Genomic DNA, 13,104 nt, shown 5'->3' with positions numbered 1-13,104 from the left:
GCAAACTCCAAGTTTAAAGATATAAACCTGACCGGCGACACGGCTCACTTGGCTAATCCTCCGCCTGCAGCGCTGGCACCCCCGGGTTCTAGTCCCGGTTGGGGCGCAGGATTCTGTCCCTGTTGCCCCTCTTCCAGTCCAGCTCTCTGTTGTGGCCCGGGAGTGCAGTGGAGGATGGCCCAAGTGCTTGGGCCCTGCACCTGCATGGGAGACCAGGAGCAAGCACCTGGTCTTAGAGGTGTCTTAGAGGACAGAGGTCCTGCATGGGGAGTTAGTGCACAGTGACTCCTGTTGTTAATTTAACAAGTAACACTCTTATGTATGACGTCAGTGATCACCTGAGGCTCTTGACATAAGCTGCCTGGGCTATGGAAGCCTTTTGAATCCACAAACTCCTTCACTATTTAGACAAGGCCATAAGCAAAATGGAAGTTCTCTCCTCCCTTCAGAGAAAAGTACATCCTTCTTTGATGACCACTTCTTTCCACTGGGGTCTCACCCACAGAGGTCCTTCCTGTAGGGACACTTTCTGCCACAGTGTCTTGGCTTTCCATGCCTGAAATGCTCTGATGGGCTTTTCAGCCAGACCAGAATGCTTTAAGGGCTGATTCTGAGGTTAGAGTGCTACTTTAAGCAATTGTCTTTCTATGAGTCTGCTGTATGGATTGCTTCCCATGCTGGAACATTCACTCTTTTTTAATTCTATTACTATTACCAAATACTTAATCCTATCTATATGATAACTTTAACACTTAATCATATCTGTATGATCACTTTAACACTTAAAATGCTATTTTTAACACCTAGCTTAAGGGGACTTGGGGTCCCATGGCAAGTTTTTAAACTGTACCCTTAGAAGTAAGTCCATAGGAATGAATGAAGAACTATACAGCTTACAAACTTCATACATTTCATAATTACAACTTTATGAACATGGTGATTCTTCCCTCCTTGCCTGCCCTCCCACCCCCCATTCCTTCTCTCCAAACTGGTAAAATATCAGTGCTGGGAAATGCAAATCAAAACCACAATGAGGTTTCACCTCACCCCAGTTAGAATGGCTCACATACAGATGTGGGGAAAAAGGGACACTAACCCACTGTTGGTGGGAATGCAAACTGGTAAAGCCACAACGGAAGTCTGTCTGGAGATTCCTCAGAAAAATATAACCCTACCATACAACCCTGCCATCCCACTCCTTGGAATTTACCCAAAGGAAATTAAATTGGCAAACAAAAAAGCGGTCTGCACCTTAATGTTTATTGCAGCTCAATTCACAATAGCTAAGACCTGGAATCAACCTAAATGCCCATCAACAGTAGACTGGATAAAGAAATTATGGGATATGTACTCTATAGAATACTATACAACAGTGAAAAACAATGAAATGCGGTCATTTGCAACAAAATGGAGGAATCTGGAAAACATCATGCTGAGTGAAATAAGCCAGTCCCAAAGGGCAAATATCATATGTTCTCCCTGATCGGTGACAACTAACCTAGCACCAAAAAGGAAACCTGTTAAAGTGAAATGGACACTATAAGAAATAGTGACTTGATCAGTCCTTGCCCTGACTGTTGATGAACAACTTAATACTTTATCCCTTTTGGTATTTTTTTGGTTGTTCTATTTAATACTATTGGTTGAATTCTGTAATTAATACACAGTTATTAAGTTTGAAACTTAACTGAAAAGTGATCCCTGTTAAATATAAGAGTGGGAATAAGAGAGGGGAGAGATGTACAATTTGGGACATGCTCAATCGGACTTGCCCCAAACGGTAGAGTTAGAAACGTGCCAGGGGATTCCAATTCAATCTCATCAAGGTGGCATGTACCAATGCCATCTCACTAGTCCAAATGATCAATTTCTGTTCACAATTGATCATAATGATAGGACTAAGAGTCAAAGGGATCACATAAACAAGACTAGTGTCTGAAAATACTAACCGATAGAATAAAAAAAGGGAGAGAACAATCCAACATGGGAAGCGGGATACACAGCAGACTCACAGAATGGCAGATGCCCTAAACAGCACTCTGGCCTCAGAATCAGTCCTTAAGGCATTCAGATCCAGCTGAAAAGCCCATGAGAGTATTTCAGGCATGGAAAGCCAAGACACTCTGGGGAAAAAAAATGACCTAAATGAAGGATCTCTGTGAGTGAGATCCCAGTGGAAAGAACAGGTCATCAAAGAAGGAGGTACCTTTCTCTGAAGGGAGGAGAGAACTTCCACTTTGACTACGACCTTGTCTAAATATGATCAGATTTGGCGAACTCAAAAGGCTTCCATAGCTTTGGCAACTCATGACAAGAGCCTAGGGTGATTACTGACGCCAAAACAAGAGTGTCAATTTGTTAAGTCAACAACAGGAGTCACTGTGCACTTACTCCTCATGTAGGATCTCTGTCCTTAATGTGCTGTACATTGTGATTTAATGCTATAACTAGTACTCAAACAGTATTTTTCACTTTGTGTTTCTGTGTGGGTGCAAACTGTTGAAATCTTTACTTAATAGATACTAAATTGATCTTCTGTATATAAAGAGAATTGAAAATGAATCTTGATGTGAATGGAAGAGGAGAGGGGGCGGGAGAGGGGAGAGTTGCAGGTGGGAGAGAAGTTATGGGGGGGGGGGAGCCACTGTAATCCATAAGCTGTACTTTGGAAATTTATATTCATTAAATAAAAGTTAAAAAAAATATCAGTGCCAATATTGACTGTTTTGAGATGTGTGTATATGGAGAGAGAGCATGACAGCACTAGAAAAATCTATGTATTCAGAAACACTATAAATAAATCAAAATTCAATTCTAAAAATTGCTGAAGTAACCTACAGGGAGACAGGAAAAAAGGTCTGATTCTGTTTGCTAATTGCTTAGTCAAGTTCTTCACCAAGATGACTTGAGTCCCAGCTACAACCTCCCTTGACTCCAAATGTTGAAACACACGAGTCTACAATCAAGGGACCCACTAATACCCATTATGCTCTTAGGCAAAGTAATAATCAAAAATGCATTGAATAAATAATACTCAGGGTTGATTGTTGGAAGAACAAGAGGCCTATTTTCCCAGAGTCAGTATAGCCCTGGATTCAGCAAGGTCACACAAGAGAAGGCACTTGGACTGCCCTGTGTTGTACCTCCCACGCCTCTCCCAAGCACACCCAGAATAACTTCTATCATGTTGCACTTTGTGTTGGACTATCAGATACAATATTATGAATGTTTTTCAAGGAGACACTCCTGTATGTAGCAGTATGGCAATAACCTCGTATCTTCCATTTATGGGGCACTGATTACCTATCAGACAGCTTGTAAAATTATTATTAGTCTTTAACACAAGCCCCCCGAGGCAAGAGTTTGGGTCAGAAGATAAGTCTGTATGTCTGTCTCTACTCACTCTACTGTGACAGTGTAATTTTACTGTAGGATTCTTCTCTTTATTATTACTTCACAGTGTTCTCCTTAGGAAGAAATACTAGAAGAAATTCTGAGTTCAAGAGGGAGAATACTAACAGGAACTAGCAATCACAAGGCTGAAAAACAACCCTAAGTCATTAGGATTGGTAGCCTGAAGATTGGGCTGAGTCCACAAATGCCCAAGGAAGACAGAAGAAGAGAAAAATCCATGTGGGACCAAGGTGGGAGAACAAGGTGTCAAACTACTCTGATGCTGACGCCAGCTTCCCACAGCCGCAAGGACTTCTTAAGCGCCATGTAGGCAGGAACTAATCACACATGGCAGTTCTAGCAAGCATAGGCCAGGGATAACTAAATGCTCCTGGATATAAGAGGACAATTGAGGGGTTGCAGGGTATCAGGTTAAGCCTCCGCCTGTGGTGCCAGCATCCCATATGGGCACCGCAGGTTCAAGTCCTGGCTGCTCCACTTCCAGTGCAGCTCTCTGCTGATGGCCTGGGAAAGCAGTGGAAGATGGCCCAAGTGCTTGAGCCCTTGCGCAGGTGTGGAAGACACGGAAGCAGCTCCTGGCTCCTGGCTTCAGATCAAGTCAGTTCTTTCCACTGTGGCCATTTGGGGAGTGAACCAGAGGATGGAAGACCCCTCTCTCTGTCTCTCCCTCTGTCTGTAACTCTGCCTTCAAGTAAGTAAATCTTTTTTTTTTTTCTTTTTGAGAAAGGTCTTCCTTCCGTTGGTTCACTCCCCTAATGGATGCTACGGCCAGCGCACTGCGCCGATCCGAAGCCAGGAGCCAGGTTCTTCCTCCTGGTCTCCCATGCGGGTGCAGGAACCCAAGCACTTGGGCCATTCTCTGCTGCGCTCCTGGGCCACAGCAGAGAGCTGGACTGGAAGAGGAGCAACCGAGACTAGTACCCGGCGCCCCAACTGGGACTAGAACCCAGGGTACCGGCACCACAGGCAGAGGATTAGCCAAGTGAGTCAGGGCGCCGGCCAAGTAAGTAAATCTTAAAAAAAAAAAAAAAAAAAAAAAAGGGCAGGGGGACAACTGAAGGAGCTAAGTCCTGCAGTCAGGTTCTGAAACAGTGTTTGGGTTTGTTTGGGTTTCTATTCACTTCCTGTGGTTTTTTTTTTGTTTGTTTGTTTTTGTTTGTTTGGTTTTTTTGACAGGCAGAGTAGACAGTGAGAGAGAGAGACAGAGAGAAAGGTCTTCCTTTGCCGTTGGTTCACTCTCCAATGGCCGCCACAGCTGGCACGCTGCAGCCGGCGCATCGCGCTGATCCGAAGGCAGGAGCCAGGTGCTTCTCCTGGTCTCCCATGGAGTGCAGGGCCCAAGCACTTGGGCCATCCTCCACTGCACTCCTGGGCCACAGCAGAGAGCTGGCCTGGAGAAGGGCAACCGGGACAGAATCTGGTGCCCCGACTGGGACTAGAACCTGGTGTGCCGGCGCCACTAGGCGGAAGATTAGCCTAGTGAGCCGCGGCGCCGGCCCACTTCCTGTATTTTTTAATGTATATGCACAGCAGAAGCAATCCAGATCTGACCCTGGGAATTCTGTCACTGTAAGAGACAGCCTTTTCTTGAAGATGAGAGGTTTTGGCATCTTTGTCTTGTTTTGCGCTAAAGCAGTATTTGGTGGCCGCTTAACTCCTCTGAACCAATTTCCCCATCTGCAGGAACTGATCCCTAACACCATTCTCAATTGAGAAATCCTGTGATTCTATGGAAAGCATTTTAGAGGCAAACTTTTATGCCTACTTATTTGAAGAACATCTTAATTATAATTCCTGTCAACTTGGGGGCTATTATTCCATGTCCAACCATTTTTGTGAACGTTAACACATCCTTACAATGAGTAGCCTTTGTACATGGTTTGTAGTGCTTGGTGTTGGTTAGTTATTTCAACTGCTTAGAACATGGACTATCAATAGATGTTGGGCAAATAACAATGGAAGCTCTTAAAAAAAATATTTTTTGATCAAAGGATGTGTAAGAATTCTTAGTTAAGCAACATTACCAAGTTTCTTCCCCTGCAGAGCTTCATACAGACAATCTTTAATTGGCTAGTGTGCAATCCTCTGTGGCTACTGTTAACACTACAGTGTCACCATAGAACTATTTTCCTAGGGAACACCTCTTGGGAATAATGCCCAGGGAGTATCACCTAGGGAACAGAGCACTGATCAAGTATCTTCTCCTGTATAATTTGCTGAATGGACCAGAACCTATTGCATATATATCCCAGAGCTGGGATTTCAGACAGATGCAAAGAAAGAAGGCAGAATTTTCAACACCGATTCCAGCTGGGCTAATCACTTTTCTAATAACATTAAAATAAATAGGGATTCTGGACAGCAGGTATTTTAAAGAAAGCACATCCTTCGATTCCCAAGTTTGAACATAAAACCACAGCTAAAGAGAAATCATCTGGTCTAAATCCACCTGCCCATGTCACCAGAGCTCTTCTCCCTTCTCACCACTCTTCCTGCCCGTATTCTCATAGTCCTTATTTTTGACATTTTGATTATTTCTTTTACTTCTCTATTTACGACTTCAGCCCCTAAACTTTCTGTTGCAAAACAGGGCATCCTAGTGAGAGAGAATAGTGCAGTAAATAACAACCTACTCAGGAACAAAGCTGCAGGCTGGCCTATCATCCTCCTTTTACAAGCAATGTGGCCTTGGACAAGTTACTGCAGTCCCTTGGCCTCATTTTCATTCACTATAAATTCAACAATACAGATCTCCTTGCCTTCTAAATTTAGCCACTGAACAGACTTGAATAAATCCCTTGAATAAACTCCTACTATTGCTATCTGAAAATCAGGAACCAATGGGGTGGGCGTGTGGGGCAGTGGTTCAGGCACCCTTTGGAATCCATCTCCCATGTTGGAGTAGCTGGGTTTGAGTCCTTGCTCTGCTTCCAATCTAGCTTCCTGCTAATGTGCACCCTGGGAGGCTGCATCACCTAATGGGGCAAGTACTTGGGCCTGTTACCCCCATGGGAGACCCGGATTGAGTTCAAACTCCTTGTTTCTGTCTGGCCCGGTCCCAGCTGTTGCAGACACTTGAAGAGTGAACCAGTGGATGGAAGATTACTCTCTATCCCTCTGTCTTTCGGAAAGAGAGGGAAGAAGAGAGGGAGGGAGGCAGAGAAAGAAAAGGAACCAAATGGATTTGGATGCCATAATGTCAATCATGTTGTTTTTTTGCTACCCAAACTCAACTGATGAGATAGTAAGAAGTATTTGCAGTGCCTACAGCATAGAGTTGTTATGAGACTTAGATGGGTTAGGCACTCATGAGAGCTCCTGGCACACCATATTTGTTTTTCCTATCATTCTACCAAATAGAACATAACATTCACAAGAAATATTAATAACAGACATTATCTAGGCAAGTTATTCCTAGTTATCGCAGGCTCTCAGTACCTTAACCCAAGGTTTTATTATAGCACTGACCCTTGAATTTTATGTATGTATTCATTTATTTGTTTTTGCCTGTGGATCTGTCTTAGGAGGGAAGAGAACACAGGGCTATGAACCAGGAGACCTAATTTCCAGCCCAGTCTCTGCAAAGAACGGATCATAACACATTAGGCAGGGAAATGCCCTCTTGAAAGATTTCTGGTGACGCCTCAAAAAAGTGGAACAAACACCTTTGTGCTTCACGGGGTGGGCATAGAAAATGACCGAGGCCGGCGCCGCAGCTCAATAGGCTAATCCTCCACCTGCGGCGCCGGCACACCAAGTTCTAGTCCCGGTCAGGGCGCCGGATTCTGTCCCGGTTGCCCCTCTTCCAGGTCAGCTCTCTGCTGTGGCCAGGGAGTGCAGTGGAGGATGGCCCAGGTGCTTGGGCCCTGCACCCCATGGGAGACCAGGAGGAAGCACCTGGCTCCCGGCTTCGGATCAGCATGGTGCGCTGGCCGCGGCGGCCATTGGAGGGTGAACCAACGGCAAAGGAAGACCTTTCTCTCGTCTCTCTCTCTCACTGTCCACTCTGCCTGTCAAAAAAAAAAGAAAAGAAAATGACCGAGTGTGTTGAACAAACAGTAATGTAACGTTCAGGAAAGAGACTGCCTGTCACTCCAGCGAAGTCATTCTGATCCGTTGGTAGGACATAACCTCAAAATCACGACCCTCAAACCCAGAGTCACGGATAAATCTGGTGCTGCAGAGGAAGCCACAGCATATGTAACACTGATGAATAGATTGGGGATTGCATAACAGGACATCTTACACACAATTTTTTTTAAGATTTATTTAATTATTTGAAAGGCAGAGTTATAGAGGGAGAGAGCAGACAGAGAGGTTATTACGTCTTCCACCATTTGGTTCATTCTCCAAATGGCCGTTAACAGCCGGAGCTGGGACCAACCAAAGCCAGCAGCCAGGAGCTGCCTGTTGCCTATAGCACTAGATGTTAATGTCAGTTCCCCTCTCTCCTGCCCTATAACTGCTATTCTTTGCTCCTACTCTTGGCTCGGGCCACCTTCCTGTGGCTTTCGGTGGGAGATTAGCCAGGCTGCTTCATGATCGGGAACTACTGGCAAGATCATGTTACTGAAGTGTTTGCCCTTCTCCAAAAGGAATGTATAACTGCAAACCAACTACTTATCACAGATGTGTCAGAACCCTGGTTTGTAATGGCAATGCCTGCTTTGTTGTTCACTCATTTTCTTCCCTTGGAAATTTAAGAAACTTTATCTCAAAGGTCTCAGTGCTTCCTGGGTAGCAGTACCAAATGTATTTGTGTAGCATTTAATATTTAGCCAACCCTTTATAATCTTGCCGTTCATTCTCCTCCTAGAAACCCAACGTAGTTCATTATCATCATAATCTTTTAAAAATGGAAACACAAAGGCCTCAAAGCATGCACAATTTATCAAGCGAAAACACCAGTGTAACCCTCACCCTAAAGTTGAATAACATTTTAGCTTTTTTTTTAAAGATCTATTTATTGATTTGAAAGGCACAGTTACAGAGAAGCAGAGGCAGAGAGAGAGAGAGATCCTCCATCTGCTCGTTCACTCCCCAATTGGCCACAATGGCCAGAGCTGGGCCAATCCAAGCCAGGAGCTTTTTCTGGGTCCCCACATGGGTGCAGGGGCCCAAACACTTGGGCCATCCTCCACTGCTATCCCAGGCCATAGCTGAGAGCTGGATCAGAAGAGCAGCTGGGACTCGAACTGGTGCCCATATGAGATGCCAGCACTGCAGACAGTGGCAGCTTTACCCACTATATCCCAGCACCAGCCCCCATTTTTATATATTTTTTTAATTATCCACTAAGCCTAATTGCCCAAACAAACAAACAAAAAGATTTAACCCTATCGGGGCGGTGATGGGGAAGCTCTAATAGGATATATTCTCAGTGCCATAGAATAAAAGACATTAGTGTGTTATTTCATATAAAAGAAATAGGGCCAGCACCGTGGCTCACTTGGCTAATCCTCAGCCTGCAGCACTGGCATCCCATATGAATGCCGGTTCTAGTCCCAGTTGCTCCTCTTCCAGTCCTGTTCTCTGCTGTGGCCCAGGAAGGCAGTGGAGGATGGCCCAAGTGCTTGGGCCCCTGCACCCGCATAGGAGACTAGAAGGAAGCACCTGGCTCCTGGCTTTGGATTGGCGTAGCTCCAGCTGTAGCGGCCATTTGGGTGGTGAACCAACAGAAGGAAGGTCTTTCTCTCTGTCTCTCTCTCTCTCTCACTGTCTAACTCTGTCAAATAATAAAAAATAAATAAATAAAAAAAGAAATGATCCTTTCTCTCCCTTCAATATCTGTTCTACCTTATTCCAATTATCTGTTAAATTACTCATAAAATATGCCGTCAGCTCATCTCATAGCCATGTAAAATGGCAAAAGAGAAAAATATTCCAAGCAACTAAAAAGTCAGGTTAAAAGGAAAAGTCACTAAGGGCGTCGCAGCTCCATGGACTCGGGTATGGCTTCTCCAGCTCAGAAGCAACATGTTCTGTCAAAGAAAGATCAGACGCCCGACTGTGTGAGCAGACCTCAGAGTCAAGCCCTGCGCCCCCCGGGGGGCCCTTTCTGGCTCCCACATGTAATGGCCCTGTTGAGTCTCACTGTGCTCGGCCACCAAGGAGACTCTTCCTTTGCAAGCACCCGACTTCACTTCGGTAAGCAGAACCTTCTCCTGTTTGCAAAGGGGATGAGAGCAAACCACACTGCACGGCACCGGCTTCCCCACCCCGCCCCGCCTCCAAGTGTCTTTCCGCTAATGGCAAGAGCTATTTGCTATTTTTTTTCGTAATATTTTTGGAAGATATATTTATTTGAAAGGCAAATAGAGAAGGAGAGACAGATAAACATACAGAGACAAAGAGAGAGAGACAGAGAGTGAGAGATCTCCTATTGGCTTATTCACTCCCCAAATGCCCACAACAGCCAGGACTGGGCCAACCCAAAGCCACAGAACTAGAACCCCATCCAGGTCTCTCACATGGGTGCAGGGGCCCAGGCACTTGGGCCTTCCTCCACTGCATTCCCAGCACATCAGCAGGGAACCGGACTGGAAGTGGGAGAGCTACTCTACTTTCAGGTGGAGGGAAAACACTTCCATCAAGCTCCTCCCGGCTTCACTATGCTCCTGGCTTTCCTGGATCCCTGCTGTCCTCTGGCATCCTGTCACCCCTAACAAGCCCAGACAGCCTCCACTCCAAAACAAACGTTCATCAGCCCCGCTGCTCACACAAACCATCATCACCTCTCCTGCCAGTGTTTAGTCTTCCAGAAATTATTCTCCACCCAACCACAGCTTGAAACCCTAACCTGGCATTTGCCCTCAGTCATCTACTTTCACATTTTTTTTTAACTTTTATTTAATGAATATAAATTTCCAAAGTACGACTTATGGATTACAATGGCTTCCCCCCCATACCGTCCCTCCCACCCGCAACCCTCCCCTTTCCCACTCCCTCTCCCCTTCCATTCACATCAAGATTCATTTTCGATTATCTTAATATACAGAAGATCAGCTTAGTATACATTAAGTAAGGATTTCAACAGTTTGTTCCCACACAGAAACATAAAGTGAAGAATAATAGATGATTTTTTTAAATGATGATGAAATCAGATCAGACCTATTGTCATGTTTAATCCCAGTGAGAGTCAAGTTGGGAATTGATAATTTCTTCTTTTTTTTTTTTTTACAGAAGATCAGTTTAGTATGCATTAAGTAAAGATTTCAACAGTTTGCACCCCCATAGAAACACAAAGTGAAACATATTGCTTGAGTACTCGTTATAGCATTAAATCTCAATGCACAGCACATTAAGGACAGAGATCCTACATGAGGAGTAAGTGCACAGTGACTCCTGTTGTTGACTTTACCAATTGACACTCCTGTCTATGGCATCAGTAATCTCCCTATGCTCCAGTCATGAGTTTCCAAGGCTATGGAAGCCCTCTGAGTTCTCCGACTCTTATCTTGTTTAGACAAGGTCATAGTCAAAGTGGAGGTTCTCTCCTCACTTCAGAGAAAGGTACCTCCTTCTTTGAAGACCTGTTCTTTCCACTGGGATCTCACTCACAGAGATCTTTTGCCAGAGTGTCTTGGCTTTCCATGCCTGAAATACTCTCATGGGCTTTTCAGCTGGATCCGAATGCTTTTAGGGCTGATTCTGAGGCCAGAGTGCTATTTAGGACATCTGCCATTCTATGAGTCTGCTGAGTATCTCACTTCCCATGTTGGATCACTCTCCCCTTTATTTATTCTATTGGTTAGTGTTAGCAGGTACTAGACTTGTTTATGTGCTCCCTTTGACTCTTAGTCCTTTCATTATGATCAATTGTACTTTCACATTTTTTTTTAAATATTTTATTTATGTATTTGAGAGGCAGAGTTACAGAGAGAAACAGAGAGGGAGAGACAGAGAGAACAGTCTTCTATCTGCTGGTTCACTCCCCAAATAATGGCAATGGCAGGAGCTGGGCCCATCCAGAGCCAGGAGCCTCCTCCAGGTCTCCCAGGCAGGTGCAGAGGCCCAAGGACTTGGGCCATCCTCTGCTGCTTTCCCAGGCCATAGCAGAGAGCTGGATCAGAAATGGAGCAGCCAGGCCGGCGCCGCGGCTCACTAGGCTAATCCTCCGCCTTGCGGCGCCGGCACACCAGGTTTTAGTCCCGGTCGGGGCGCCGGATTCTGTCCCGGTTGCCCCTCTTCCAGGCCAGCTCTCTGCTGTGGCCAGGGAGTGCAGTGGAGGATGGTCCAAGTGCTTGGGCCCTGCACCCCATGGGAGACCAGGAGAAGCACCTGGCTCCTGCCTTCAGATCAGTGCGGTGTGCCGGCCGCAGCACGCCACTGGCCATGGCGGCCATTGGAGGGTGAACCAACGGCAAAAGAAAGACCTTTCTCTCTGTGTCTCTCTCTCACTGTCCACTCTGCCTGTCAAAAAAATAAATAAATAAAAATAAAATAAAAAAAAAGAAGTGGAGCATCCAGGACTCGAACTGGCACCCATATGAGATTCTGGCACTGCAGGCAGAGGCTTTACCCACTACACCATAGCGCTGGCCCCTACCTTCATGACTCACGCCAGGGCACATTTATTCATCCCGCAAACACGTTTGGAGTTCACACCGACACTTGGTACTGAGGACACAGCAGTGACTCAGCTTATAATATAGTCAGGGAGACAGCTGAGAAACAGGCAAGCAATTGAAAAAAAAAAATATTTGCAGATAGCAGGAAGGAAGTGACCAACAAGAAGTGACAGGCAGTAGCCAGGAAGGGGGGGTTTCAGAAACGGTGGCAAAAGTTTATCAGTTCTGTGAAGAATGCAGGGTGACCCTTCAGAACAGAGCAATCACCCGGGGTCTCCGTGGAAGGGAAAGAACTGAGGCATTTGTGGGATGATCCAGTTCTATTCATCCCAAGGAGAGGCCTCCTGCGGTCAGGCAGCCTCTGATACCCAGCCTCTAGGGTGAATCTCAGTATGAAATCCAGCCAGGCAGGCAGAGAACTATCTAGAAGCAGCAGGTAAGTTCCAGCCAACAAGTTAGAGGACAGCAGGGCCCTAACATGGAAATCAGCGCATGGCAACACCCAGAGAGAGACAACAGTCAGAGATGTGAGCAGCAGCCCGGGCACACTCTGTGAGCAGACAGCAGAGCCCAGTTACTGAGTGCCAGGGCTAGGAAGTCTCTGGAAGACTAAAGATGGAGGTCCCTGGTCAGAAAGACCAAGGCCACCCCACACTGAAGGGACATAATAATAAAAAAAAAAAAAAACACTCAGAATTCCATCTACCAGAATCCGGGTAACTTGTGAGGCCTGAGCTTCCGCATCTGAGCTTTTGAGTGAAAGAAAGCGAACTCTCAGAAAGCTCATATTAAACCCAAGTTCTTCTCTTGCGTGTGTCCCGTGAGAACAGACCCAACATAGCCGTGCCACACTTACTCGTCTTCTTCCAGTCATTAGAACCCTTACAGGATAAAAATTGTGGAGTAAATACATTTTCCTCATCTTAGGTTAAATTCATTGTCAATTCCGTCTCTGCCTCCTCCTGTCATTCCCGAGGGCACAACCCAATTTATCACCACGGTCTCACCTACAATTCCAGTCTTCCACGCTACCTTTCCTCCCTATCCAAAACAAAGGAACCAATTATTTTTCTTGCTTAAAAGCCAGTATCAATCATATAAGTCTCCTTTCAAAAAAAAA

Source organism: Oryctolagus cuniculus, chromosome 16 (genome assembly GCF_051225735.1).
Source record: "Oryctolagus cuniculus isolate XC-2025 breed Fujian yellow rabbit chromosome 16, ASM5122573v1, whole genome shotgun sequence".
In the NCBI taxonomy this organism is placed as follows: Eukaryota; Metazoa; Chordata; class Mammalia; order Lagomorpha; family Leporidae; genus Oryctolagus; species Oryctolagus cuniculus.
Note: the sequence above shows the minus strand (reverse complement) of the source record.